The sequence below is a fragment of the Tiliqua scincoides genome, chromosome 2 (assembly GCF_035046505.1).
Source record: "Tiliqua scincoides isolate rTilSci1 chromosome 2, rTilSci1.hap2, whole genome shotgun sequence".
In the NCBI taxonomy this organism is placed as follows: Eukaryota; Metazoa; Chordata; class Lepidosauria; order Squamata; family Scincidae; genus Tiliqua; species Tiliqua scincoides.
The window spans coordinates 84,068,082-84,080,780 of NC_089822.1; the positions used below are offsets into that span (position 1 = coordinate 84,068,082).

General features: G+C 44.9%; 1 pseudogene; it reads left to right on the forward strand.

Moving 5' to 3' along the window:
- LOC136638561 (zinc finger protein 91-like) overlaps positions 1-9,018 on the forward strand; it is a 375,674-nt pseudogene extending 366,656 nt beyond the window's left edge.
- Positions 9,019-12,699: the final 3,681 nt, after the last annotated feature.

Here is a 12,699-nt window from a genome sequence, read left to right on the forward strand (position 1 = left end):
ATCACGTGAAGGGAAAACACAGTCACATTTTCCCAAATCCAACATATCATTCCAACACGACCCAGTTGGCCTCATGGATCGGCCTGATCTGCACCCCCCAATCAGATCATCTGAACCAGACCCATTACAATCCTTTTGGTGATACCATTCTGTCATCTTTTCTCTTTTGTAAGATGAGATCTGAACTTGAGCTTCTTACAGTCAAGCAAATGCACTGGGCCACAACTGTTCTGAAAGGACTACGGGCGAAGAAAGGAACCGAGCACTTAACAGCACTTACCTACTGTGGAAATCTCCACCCTCAGTCAATTAACTGTCCAATATGCACTCTTGGAGCTGAGATTTGCCAGCATCAATTCTCACAGTGAGCAAATCCGTTTAGAGCTGAAGGAACAATGTCCTCTGGGGCCCACAGTAACACAGATTTACTGCTCAAATTTGCCAAGCTCACAATATAGACAACTTCAAGCAAAATGTCCACTGATCCAAAGAAAGAATTCACAAGATAATAATCTCCTCAGTCTCTTGTAACACTGCTTATTAGAAATTTGAACAATCTACCCTTTATCATCTCAGCCTATTCCGTGGTCTAAGTCTGTACCACATTAGTTAAAACTTCCACTTCTAGGCTCAAATTAGATGTGACACACAGTTACACACATCTCTTTCTCCCAATATTCTTCAAAACCCAACTCAGCCTCAAAAGGCTCTGAAATTGAGGGGAGAACTGACGGGGGAGGGCTGTGTAACCTCCCATCAGGCTGTGTAACCTTCTCATCGCAGTCATTTTTCCACACACCCCTCAGTTACTTTCCACATGCAGGAGGAATATCTGTACTTTTTGCCCACAGGAGCGAAAAGAAACCAGAAGGGTGATTTTTGATGGAAAAAGTTAAATGCCATAAAACATTTTTTGCCGTTAAAAAAAAAAAAACAAATCATTTCAGGCATATGGCTAAAGATAAGGATTTGACTTAAGCCAGGGCCTACTATAGTTTAACATGAGAATCCATTTTTGATGCTGTGGCTCAATCCTGGAAATGTACCATCATAATCCCTTAACACATGCAGAATACTTCTCACCACTTAATAATCACAAGTCTCCACGTAGCTGGGGGAGGAAACCATCTTCATGGGTTTATTCCAACAGCCCCTTTTCTTTTGCAAACCACTTTAATGTTTGCAAAAGGAGCAGAGGAAACCCCATTTGCAGAGGAGCAGAGGTAACTCCATTAATGTTATTCCCTTTCCAATCCATTTTCCCCTGAAACCTCTCCCTCAAACACAAGCACCATGCTGCTTTTATCCCTCCACGTCTGACAACTTATACTTGGAAGATATACATAAGTCTACATATGAGTTGGGGAACAATTTCAGAAGAAAACAAGCTGCTATGGAAGTGTAAAACAGCATTCCCTTCCCAACATCACTCCTGCAGACATCAGGCTTTGTTCCATGCCTTCACAGTGTAACATGTAGTTTGCTTGAGACCATACACTCTGCACTTTAGAAGGCCGCAATTGCCCTTCAGTAAGATGTCCCAGAAAACCAGCAACACAAAGCAAGCCAGGAACGTAGTGCCTTTCTTGCCACTGGTGGGTGCCTGCTTGTTGTCTGCAACGGAAGGGGAGCTACGCCATTCCTTAAGTTGCAATCCTGCAATGTTCCTAAAACGCACATATTTGGCAACTAGTCCTTACACATGCACCCATTTTAAACAGCAAAAACTAAACAATTGAACCATAGGAGCACTCATGGTAAGGAGAATGCTTTGGAGATTTTTCATCCACATAGAAGGAGGTTGCAAATTTTGCAGTTTGCACAGTAAAGAACAGTGGCAAACAGCACAAAAGTTTATCCAGACTGAGAGAAGGCCTGACCTGTTCAAATTCAGACACAAAGGAAAGAGAGTAAGGAAAGGAGGGTGGAAGAGCTAACAGGCAGTCAATTAGGTAGCCCAGATCCCAGCTGTAAGGCTTGGGCTAAGAAAACAGGTCCAGTGATACTGCCTGCGGAGTAGACCTGGCTAAATGGGAGGTGTGTCGCTCTTCCCTGAAGTAAGATGAGGTAGCCTGCAGCTTGCTTCTGTGTTTTGAATCTTCAGGCTATGTTTGAGCTCAAAGTCAAACCAGCACTCAGTGAGGAGGGAAGCATGCAGCATGAGTTATGTGCAGCTTGGGACCTGCTTGCTGCAGTCGAACATTTGACAGGGTCTCAGTCCCAATGACCTCTACTCAATTTGCTCTGAACTATGCTAGGATGTGGCCACAATGTCAACTGTTGTGTCTTAACTGGGTCCTTACAAGAAATGAGTCTACTTGCACTGTGCTGCTTTGTTTTCTGTAGTTAGTAGCTACCACTATGGCATCAGAATACTTTTGGGACTCACCACCCAAAAACATGTCTGGTCATACAGATATCAGCATTAAGACTGCTCTCTCATAACATCTATTTTCTGGGCTTGTTTACCATTAAAAGTGCATTAAACTTTTCATAAGACTCAGCGACAAATGATTGATTTGATTCCAGGCACTTAATTTCAGCCGGGTACTAGCCATCATTTTACCTGTTTCCTCCCCTTCAGAAGAAAATTCTTTCTGAGGATGAAAGGCAAGTGCTGCTTTAATCCCTCACTGATCTTTAAATAAAATGTTCAGAGATCTCAGGCAAACAATAAGTCATAAAACACAAACAGTAATCTATGGGCATATATATCATCTTGCAATGGTACATTAATCATTACACTTAAAGGCAGTGCAAGCGTGATGAAGTTTTTTCAATTGTGTCTGTGACGACTCAGCTACATTCAAGAGTTTTTAATCTGTGCCATTACTTCGAAAGGTAATAACTGTATTTTAATCTAGGAATCTTTTCTAACCCCACCTCTTCATCAGGAATACAGGAGACCCAAAGTGGTGGCAGGAGGGGGAGATGGGGAGGCAAAGAGGTGACTTTGGAATCCAGAGTGCAAAATGCACACAAGAAGTTAGCCATAAGATGAACCTGACAGATTCCATCTTGTAAACGGAGATAGCCGTGCAATCGGTATAGAAAAATTAGAGGAAAATAGATCATTCTTGGTATATAAAGCATATTCCAACTACAGAAGGGTAAACTGAACACCTAGGCAGATTTAGTGGTAGTTTATCAATTGCTAATACAACTAACAGCCCAGTCCCAAGCCAGATCCCACCACTGGGACAGGCATGCGTGCTCTCGCAAATGTTCACTTTAATACTGCACGATGTGCATTTAATACTGGATAACTATTGCATTTGTCATTGTTGGGCAATTGGGGCCATTTGAATAGTTCTCTTTTTTTATAATGTAAGCCTATCAATTCTTATTGTTTGATATTCAGAGCTCAATCCTGTGCATATCTACTCAGAAATTATTCCCGGGCTTACTCCCAACTAAGGGCCCAATCCTATCCAATTTTCCAGTGCTGGTGCAGTTGTGTCAGCGGGGTGTGTGCTGCATCCTGTGATGGAGTGGCAGTCACTGGGGCCTTCTCAAGGTACAGGAACATATGTTCCCTTACCATGGTGCAGCATTGCTGTTACACCAGAGCTGGAAAGTTGGATAGGATTGGGCCCTTAGCGTGGTTAGGATTGCAGTCTTAGGGCCCAGTTTTCCAGGGCTGATGCAACTGTGCCAATGCGGCATGTGCTGCACCCTGCTGTGCTGTACCCTATGGGCAGGAGCAGGAGCCAGTAACCTGGTCAGGAAAGAAAATACAATACAAACAACATATGTTATGGGATGAAAACACTGAAGAGGAGGAATATCCTGGGAATATCTTGGGAATATCACATATCCTGGGAATGCTGCAATGCCCTGAGAGAAAGGCAGGTATCTTTTCCTACAGGTATGCTTGCAATGAAGGCAGGAAACCAGTTCTGATGGTATACACAGAACTAGTTAGTACCCATTACCTAGTACCCATTATCCATCCTAGGGATGTCTGAACCACTGCCCTCCAAGCAATTTCACTTGTCTTAGTGACATTCTAGAAGAAAAGAAATTCCATCACTGACTTCATCTAGATTTTAGAGCCAGGCAGGCCCCCCCCCCCCATCTAAGAAAAGGGGAGACACTTTGCTGGCTCCAGAAAGGAAAAAGTCTCCCCTAAAGTCTATAAAATCTGGGTGCTTGAGACTGAAAAGGATAGCCCAATACAATTCAATTCTTGTATTGCAAGAATACAACCCTGCCTAAATGTTAAATTAAATTGCAGTTGCCCAACTGGGTAGTTCTTTTGAGTCTCTGGGCCAAGTCCCAAACTGAGCCTGAGGCAACACACCCTGCCACAGGTATTGTTCAGCAGGATGGGCCATCAAGGTCTTTTTGTGTCCACCTACAAAAACTCAATCAAGGCCAGGAAGCTCAGAATGCATAGCTAAAGAAGCTCCCCAAACTGTGAAAAGTTCTATAGCTTTCTCTGCCCTAGCAAGCAGAGGAGGACCAGCTTTCTCTCCAGCAAGATAACTTGAGGTTTCTGTCCCAGTAGGAACCTTGATTTTTGAACAGGGACAGCTCTCTCTCTACTAAGTTGTGCTTTGAGGTTTATCCTCCACTTTTTGTCACTTCAGGAACTAGCTGGGGTGTCCACGCTGCGCTTGGAGGCTTCTTTTACAGAAGCCAGCCTCCTCCATTCTTGGTTTTTTTTTCCTCTGGAACCTGGAAACTTTGCAGCTCTGCCCTGCTGCTCAAGGACTTTCCACTCAAACCATAATCAGCAGACCAGGAGAGGTGATCTTTCCCCCTCCCTTTTTTTTTTTTTTATCTTCTTGGCAGTCTCTCTCTCTTTCCCAAAAGATGGGTAGCCCAGTCCTGAGCTGCCCGGCGTGCAGGGCTGCAGGGGCGCTGAAAATGGCTGTCACACATCCTGCACACTCCAGGCAGCCGCCTCCTCCTCCTCAGCAGAAGGAGACTTTTGTCCCCTTCCCCCAGGTAATGTGAGTAGCCCAGCAATGGGGCTACTCAATTTTACAGCGACCTGAAGGTCAGCGAAGAATCAAGAGCCTCTGTGTCAGGCAACCGGCTCGACATGGAGGCTCTGGATCCAGTGGAGCGAAGCTCCACCAGTCCCACCTCCGTCCCCCTGCTCCCTCCCCCCAGCACACCTCCTTCCTGCCCTCCCTCCACCTCCCCCCACCCCAGAATGCTACCTTCCCACATGCCCCCACTACCTGGTGGGGGACGCTGCTTGGCGGTCCATGCGATCGCTAAGTGGCAGAGTTCCAGTGCTCCACCAGTGCTAGGCCAGTGCCAGCCTTATGACATGTTTGCGACAGTGCGCACTGGCAGTAAGCCAGCATTCTCTCCTTAGGATTGGGCCCTCCGTCACCTTTCAAACTAGCTCCTGCTGTTCAAACACAGATATTTGCAAGTATCTCTCCCTTCTCTGTAACTGACCTGGAATTAGACATACTTTTTGCTTGTTATCTATATTTCTTTAATAAACGCTATCTTCTTTAAAACACTCTGTCTTGTGATTACTGGAATTCAAGCAGGTACAAGTAGCAGGAATACAAGGTTCAAAAACTCAAATAGTTTTTCTTTCTCTTTGTGACAGATAGCAGAGAAATTGAATCAAAGCAAACCAAACCCTGTGGAGGAACAGAAATGGCTGCCATTCATCCAGAACAGGTAAGGGAGTTTTGCAGGGAACAGCTTGGGCTTTTCCTCCTCTAACATTCCTAGCCACAGCCTTTTTGCCTCAGCCTGGACTGTCTGTACAACACTTATTTCCTTCCTGTTTACCCCCCGAACTCCCCTTCTTTCCCTGAACCCCAGGGGTTCTCAAACTTCTTGGAAGTAAAAGTCCTGAGATAAATCTTTGAGGGGGAGCTATTGCTAGCAGGAGTGAGGGGGGTGTTTTTACTTACTGAGGGCTGCTGCAAGCTGCAGGAGTTGTGGGGAGCCCTGTGCAGCCCCCTGCAGGGCTCCCCAAGTCTTAGAATGTTGAAAAAAGTGATGGCAAACCACACCATTGCTTTCCCCCTTGTTTGCTTATGTTACACATATTTTTAAACAGCACAGCTCGTAACATAGTGTCGGAGATCAAGAGGGCAGATACTCATCTGGACAAGCCTCCAATGCAGCCAGAGCCCCAGAAAGTGACATCACGTTTTTGAAATTGGGAAAAGTGATAAGGATTATAATGCATGAAAACAGCCACACAATGTGCAAGGTACTCAGTCTGGGGTATGCTTTCCTGGGAATACACCCTGTTGGAAACACTTGGGCTCACTTCTGGAGTGAGCGTGCATAGGTTTGCATGCATAGGTTTGTGGTGTCCGTTTGGAAGTTGGAATGGAAGGAAAGGATCCTCTCAGGAAACTCGGGAATCTTCATTGGAGGTGGAAGCCCAGAAGGTGGGCATGCAAAGTGGAGAGGGAATGTGTGTGAGCATGTGTTCTAATTAAGAAATGTTTTGTCCAAGGCAGTCATGGCCTAGACTGACTTGCTAGTAGGACATTTTTCCTTTTTCTTTCAGAGCCTGATTTCTTTTGTGGAGATAGCACTAGATTTCAGCCATGAAGAGTGGGCTCTGCTGAGTCCATGCCAAAGGCGCCTGTATGAGTCTGTCATGAAGGAGAATTATAAAAATGTGATCTTTGTAGGTAAGGAGGATACTTTGGCCCTTAATTCATAGATGCCCCAGGTAGGAACCTCTGCTCAGCTGGATTGCCAAGAGGAGTTGGTAGCCCCTAAATCCTTATACTATTGGACACCCACTCCCAAAAGGGGGGATTGCTTCACTTTCCTAACTTCACCTTCTCCTCCTTTACTGAAAATCCTCTTGAAGAGCCAGGAATTTGCTACAGGTGGCAACCATGGAGCAGGATTTTGGAAAATTTCTGCTTTTAGACTAAGGAGGTGGTGGAGGTTTGGAAACACCCTCCAATCTCCCTTTGGTCATGTCTCCTTAATTGACTCTGCTGAGCCCATTACAGGCTATGTGGGATAATCTGAGGTGTTTTCAACAGAAAAGAAGTGCCTTCTCTTGTAGCACAAGTGACAGTTATCCCTGACTCAGAGAACTTCATCCTTCATTGCAGATAGCAATGGATACCTAAAAAACATTCCTCCAGAAAAAGGAAATTCTCTTACTCCTTCAGGACCAGGCAGCAACTCCTGCTTTCTACCACCTGATCTTCCTTCAATATTTATATTTACCTTCCTGCCACCTGCCTGCCAATGGGTCTCCTCAGATATAAGCTGACTATTTTGCTGGCAGAAGTCCAAGGAGCCTTGGGGGCATGTCTGGGCCAGTAAGACCCTGACATGCACTGCTGCTGCTGGGATCCATCCCTTCATATCAACAAACTGCCCCCTACCCTCCCTGCTCCCCACCCTGATTGTCCCCCAGACTGTCCCTTTCACCACCTTGCCTGCTCCACCACCTTGCCAATGGGCTTATGGGACCCACTGATGTGTTATAATTGAATAAATAAAATATATTAACTGAAATAATATAACTTTATGGCTTTTAGTTCATGTATTAGTAGGGCAGCCCAATCCTCACTTGCACTAGAAAAGGCAAGCCAACTGGCCTGCACTGTATCCATCATAAGTTAGGAGGTAGCCTCCAGCCACCTCAACTCAAAAGCTGAGTTGCCCCTTACTTGGGGCAAGTGGATATTTTTCCCCTTACCCCTTATAGAGCCCCAGCCACCCCTATGGGACTTCTTGGATCTGCACCAGCAAATTCGCTGGCACAAATCTGAGCGACCATGTAAAGCTCCTTGGGCCAAGAATGGAGGTTAGGATTTGGCATGGGCCTAGTCCACCTTCTAGACCGCTGCCCCCAGTCCCAATTCCCCCCGCCTCTGTTGTGTCCTCCCACGCCCTGACCGGTCTGTCTTACTTAACACCTTTGGGCTGGCGTAGGGGTGGGAACCAGTAGAATCAGGCCAGCTCACTTTCTTCTGCTGTCATGGCAGTCTCCCAATTTGCCACAAACGCCCTTTATCGAACATTTGCAACAGTTGGGAGCTAGCACAGCAGGCCTGTAAGTTATGTTTAAGATTCTGCCCCCAGTAAATTAGTTATTTGGAACTGGATGCCCTACCCCCTTTTATTTTTGTAGTGACAGTTTGTTGGTGTGTGGATCACAGCCAGACTACAAGATCGTTGCATATTCAGGGTGTGTGTAAATGTGCTCCAAAGCATGTACGAACCGTTTGGTGGAAAGTGCACCAGCAATTATTCGTGGGTTCACATGGTCCAGCATTGTGTAAGCATGTGAACAAAAAACTGGTACCATTCAGGTATCCCTTTTCCTCCTCACAGTGCTTGTGTCTCTAGAGCAAATGTGTGAAAAGTATCCTGTGGGAGAAAAAGATATCAAAAGCCGAGTTACTCGATTCTTGTGTCTTCTATTCTGTTAGAACCCTGCTCCCCCCAACTCAGGGGAGCTGGGGGTCATGAACATCACACTTGCCCAACTAACTGCAATTTCTTCTTTGGTCTCTTACTGCATTCCCCCCCCCCCTTATTTCAACAGCATCAGTTTTGGATCAGATTGGAAGACAGAGGGAGCAGACTCAGTTTTCACAGCAAAGAGTCCACACAAGGGAGAAGCCCTATAAGTGCCAGGAGTGCGGAAAGGCCTTCAGTCGGAGTAGTGTACTTAAGGACCACCAGAGAACCCATACAGGGGAGAAACCCTATAAATGCTGGGAGTGTGGAATGACCTTCAAGCAGAGTGGTAATCTTATAGTCCATCAGAGAACCCACACAGGGGAAAAACCCTATAAGTGCCAGGAGTGTGGAAAGACCTTCAGTCAGAGTAGTGTAGTTAAGATCCACAAGAGAACCCATACAGGGGAGAAACCCTATATGTGCCAGGAGTGTGGAATGACCTTCAGTCAGAGTGGTAATCTTATAGTCCATCAGAGAACCCACACAGGGGAGAAACTCTTTAAGTGCCAGAATTGTAGAAACAGCTTCAGTGACACCAGCATGCTTAAACGCCTTAATATAACCCACATGGGAGAAACCTTATAAGTGCAGAGTGGAATGACCTTCTATCAGAGTGCTAATCTTATAATCCATCACAGAACCCACACAGAGGAGAAACCCTATAAGTGCCAGGAGTCTGTTATAGTCTTATCATCAACCAGAGAACCCACTCAGGGGAGGAACCTCATACAGTCTAAGAGAGTTAGAATTGGTTTTGTGCTCAGTCAGGCAATAAAAGTTGAGTCCCTTGTTTGCATCAAATAATTGCTTGAAAAATGCCTGTTATTTCTGTAGTGTCCATTTGAAATGTAGATAAATACCTTGCATGTTCTTTTTTTTCAACAAATAAAAATGGTCAAAATTGCCCTGTTATTATTTCCTAGAGTATGGACTGGGCTTTCCTCAGTCATTGTCCAAGTTGGGTTCCAGCACCAATCACTATGATACAGTGAACCCTCCATTTAACAGACCCTGATTACACAGATTTCAGAAGTCAATTTCACAGACTTCAGAAATGGATAATTTCTGCACTGACTTCAGTGCATTTGGATTTAATGGACTTTCAGCATTAACGAAACCCATTCATATTCCCCTGCTTATTGGGTAAGAGGCACTTTTTCAAGTGGGTGCTCCTTTTTTAGCAGGGGGAGAGTAACTGGCCCACCTCACCCCAGCACTGTCTGTTCTAGTGGCTGTCTGCTGGTATTCCTTGGCATCTTTTTAGATTATGAGCCCTTTTGGGACAGGGAGCCATTTAGTTATTTGATTTTTCTCTGTAAACCACTTTGTGAACTTTAGTTGAAAAGCAGTATATAAATACTGTTAATAATAATAATAATAATAATAATAATAATCCATTAAATTGAGGGTTCTCTGTACTACTAACTTTGTTTTCCATCCTTATTTGGAAATGTTATGACATCCTAATATTTCCCTAATAATTGCTTGCCTACAATTTTGCTTGGTTTCCACAATCAAAATTACACTAAATTCTATAGGAAGTTGAAGGCCCAATCCTATCCAACTTTCCAGCACCGATGCGGCCACAATGCAACCCTAAGATAAGGGAACAGATGTTCCCATACCTTGAGGAGGCCTCTGTGACTGCCTCCCCACCTCAGGATGCTGGGCACACCCCATTGGCACACCTGCACCAGCACTGCAAAATTGGATATGATTTGGCCCTGAGACATTTCACCATTTCCTAAATAGTTACACAAACCCCACCCAGGCCAAATTGTACTAGTCCTGTTAATATCCATCAGGAAGCACAATGGAAGACACTGACCACTAGGAATTGTTGGTGTGCTGGGAATGGCTACCCCAAGTCCATGTCAGTTTGGCACCAGCCAAGTTGTGTAAGTTGTTCAATAAATGTATATGGATGAGGAGAAGGATTTGGATCAAGTTTAGTCAGCAGATACTTATGGCCCAATGCTATCCCCTGCTGGTGCACAGGAGTGCCAATGTAGCAGTCACATGTATCCTTTGCACTAGCATTCAGGCAGGCAGAGGTAATTAAAGAAAAATTTTATGCATCTCTCTGGTGGCTGCCCAGTCCCCTATGGGACTCCTCAAATCAACACCACCTCTTTTGATGGTATAGGTCCGAAGAGTGGCAGAGGTTGTGTCTGGACTGGGCCAGAGGATAGGATTTAGTAACTGCTGCTTCCACCAAAATCCCCCCATTCTACCTTTGATCTGCCCTGGCTGCCAGCTGACACCAGCTGATGGTCGGTGTGCAGAGCACTGCTGGTGGCGTAAAATTCAGAGAGTCTTACATTGTCGGCAGCTGCACAGAGGGGCAGAGGAGTTGCCTCGATGGTGGCCCACAAGAAACACTGGTGGACCTTGTGGTCTGTCAATGTATCCCTTGTATAGTATTTTCCATTGGTAATTTTAAAATACATACTCTTCCTTTCCCTTCCAGCTCTGAAGTTGTTCAGAGTGATGAACAATACAAAGATAAACCAGTGTCAAAATATGATGACCAAAGCAGCAGCATAAAACATATTGAGAACAGTTCAAGTGAAAAAACTAGAGGAAGACAGATTGTCCTTTTTGCCTGTACACCCCCCCAAATGCATGAGACAAGGCATTTTGAGTGTTTTGCACACAAATCTATGTGAGCACTGTGTAACCTGAAACTCAGCCCTCAGTAACTGCAGATTCCTAAACTGAGAGAAAACAACTGCTGTCCCGATCCCTTTTTTTGTTACCAGTGGTGATTTCTTGAATTATTTTCTATTATTCCCTTTCATAATCATCAGCTTTATATGCCCTTATGCCAGGCAGCACCATTCAAGTCATGCTTCCCTGCTTATGCCAATGATACAATGCATTCTGAACAATTTGAGTCAATGAACCCTGTTTGCACTGAGACCCTGGTCAGACATTCAGCCTCTGCTGCTACCTTGTAAGTTGTACAGGTAAATTGTACAGGTCATTCTTCAATATCTGCTGGGGTTCAGTTCCAGAACCCCTAGTGAATTAAAAAAAAAAACCATGGACAAAAAAACAGTGGAAAAATAGATTTAAAGACCCACTTTCATGTGTCTTGCCCCTCCATTGTTCCTAATAAGGTTGTGCCTCAACATCTCCAGGATTTTGATTCTGGGACTCCCTGCTGATACCATAAAATGTGTTAAATAAAAGCAGTTTTAAAAATTAAAAAGTGTGTCCGTTTACAATTGTGGTTTAAAAACAGCTTTTCTAACTGTCGTAGAAAGGCAGTCAACAATTAGAAATGCAAAGGATCCCCAGCCTTTGCCTGGCTCAGTTGAAGAATGGAATGATCACTTGCATGACTATCTCTCTACAACACTAAGAAAAGCAGTTTTTAAAAACTGTGATTTTAAAGAGATGCATTTTCCCCTTCTCAAGGGATCAGCACATTCCTTCTTATTTTCAGTGATCATTCATGCTGAGTCAAATCCATATATAAAAAAGCCATGTATAATAAAGGTTGGACCTGTATATCCAGAGGAAGAAGACAAGGCTATAAAACACCAGCTTGTGGATTAAAGATGCAACAAATGCTCCCTTCGCCTCAAGGAGGCCTTCAGAGGCCAAAACATTCTTGCAGGATGCAGCAGATGCCGCACTGGTACAACTGCATTGCTGAACAGGGAGTAGTCAGGTAGGCTTGGGCTGTTATCTGTCTGACTAGAATCTTATCTCCCAATTTATTCTTTAAAAGGGACTCTCTCTCTCTCTCTCTCTCTCTCTCTCTCTCTCTCTCTGTGCACACAAGTGTGCATAACAGTTCAAGATTCCTTATCGGGGAGCTGTTTCATTGTGCCTTAATCATGCCCCTTTGGAAGGGCAGGACTGGCCATCCTGCTGGCCATCCTCCAGGGAACATTTATTAAATATATCCTCCATGCAGCTCCCCTGGTCACACTACAGGGCAAGTCTTCCCAGTGGGTCACAAGCAATGCCAGGTGAGTTGTGACCTGGGTCCTCTTGCCTGCCCTTGCCTCTAGATGACTCCAGACTGGAACCATTCTGAAGCTTTAGTAGGTCTCTTCCAGATGGCAAACTCACTCTATTGGCAGGCCTTAGAATGGTCCGCAGAAGTGTCCAGTGATTTCCAAAAACTGGAAGTGACTTCTGGGTGCTTCTGTGAGGCCGATAGAATGTGTAGCCAGCACAGAAGAGACCTCTGAGGCCTTGCAAGAAGGAGCACCCACCGCATCACCTTGTCACTGGGGAGGACAAAGTGGG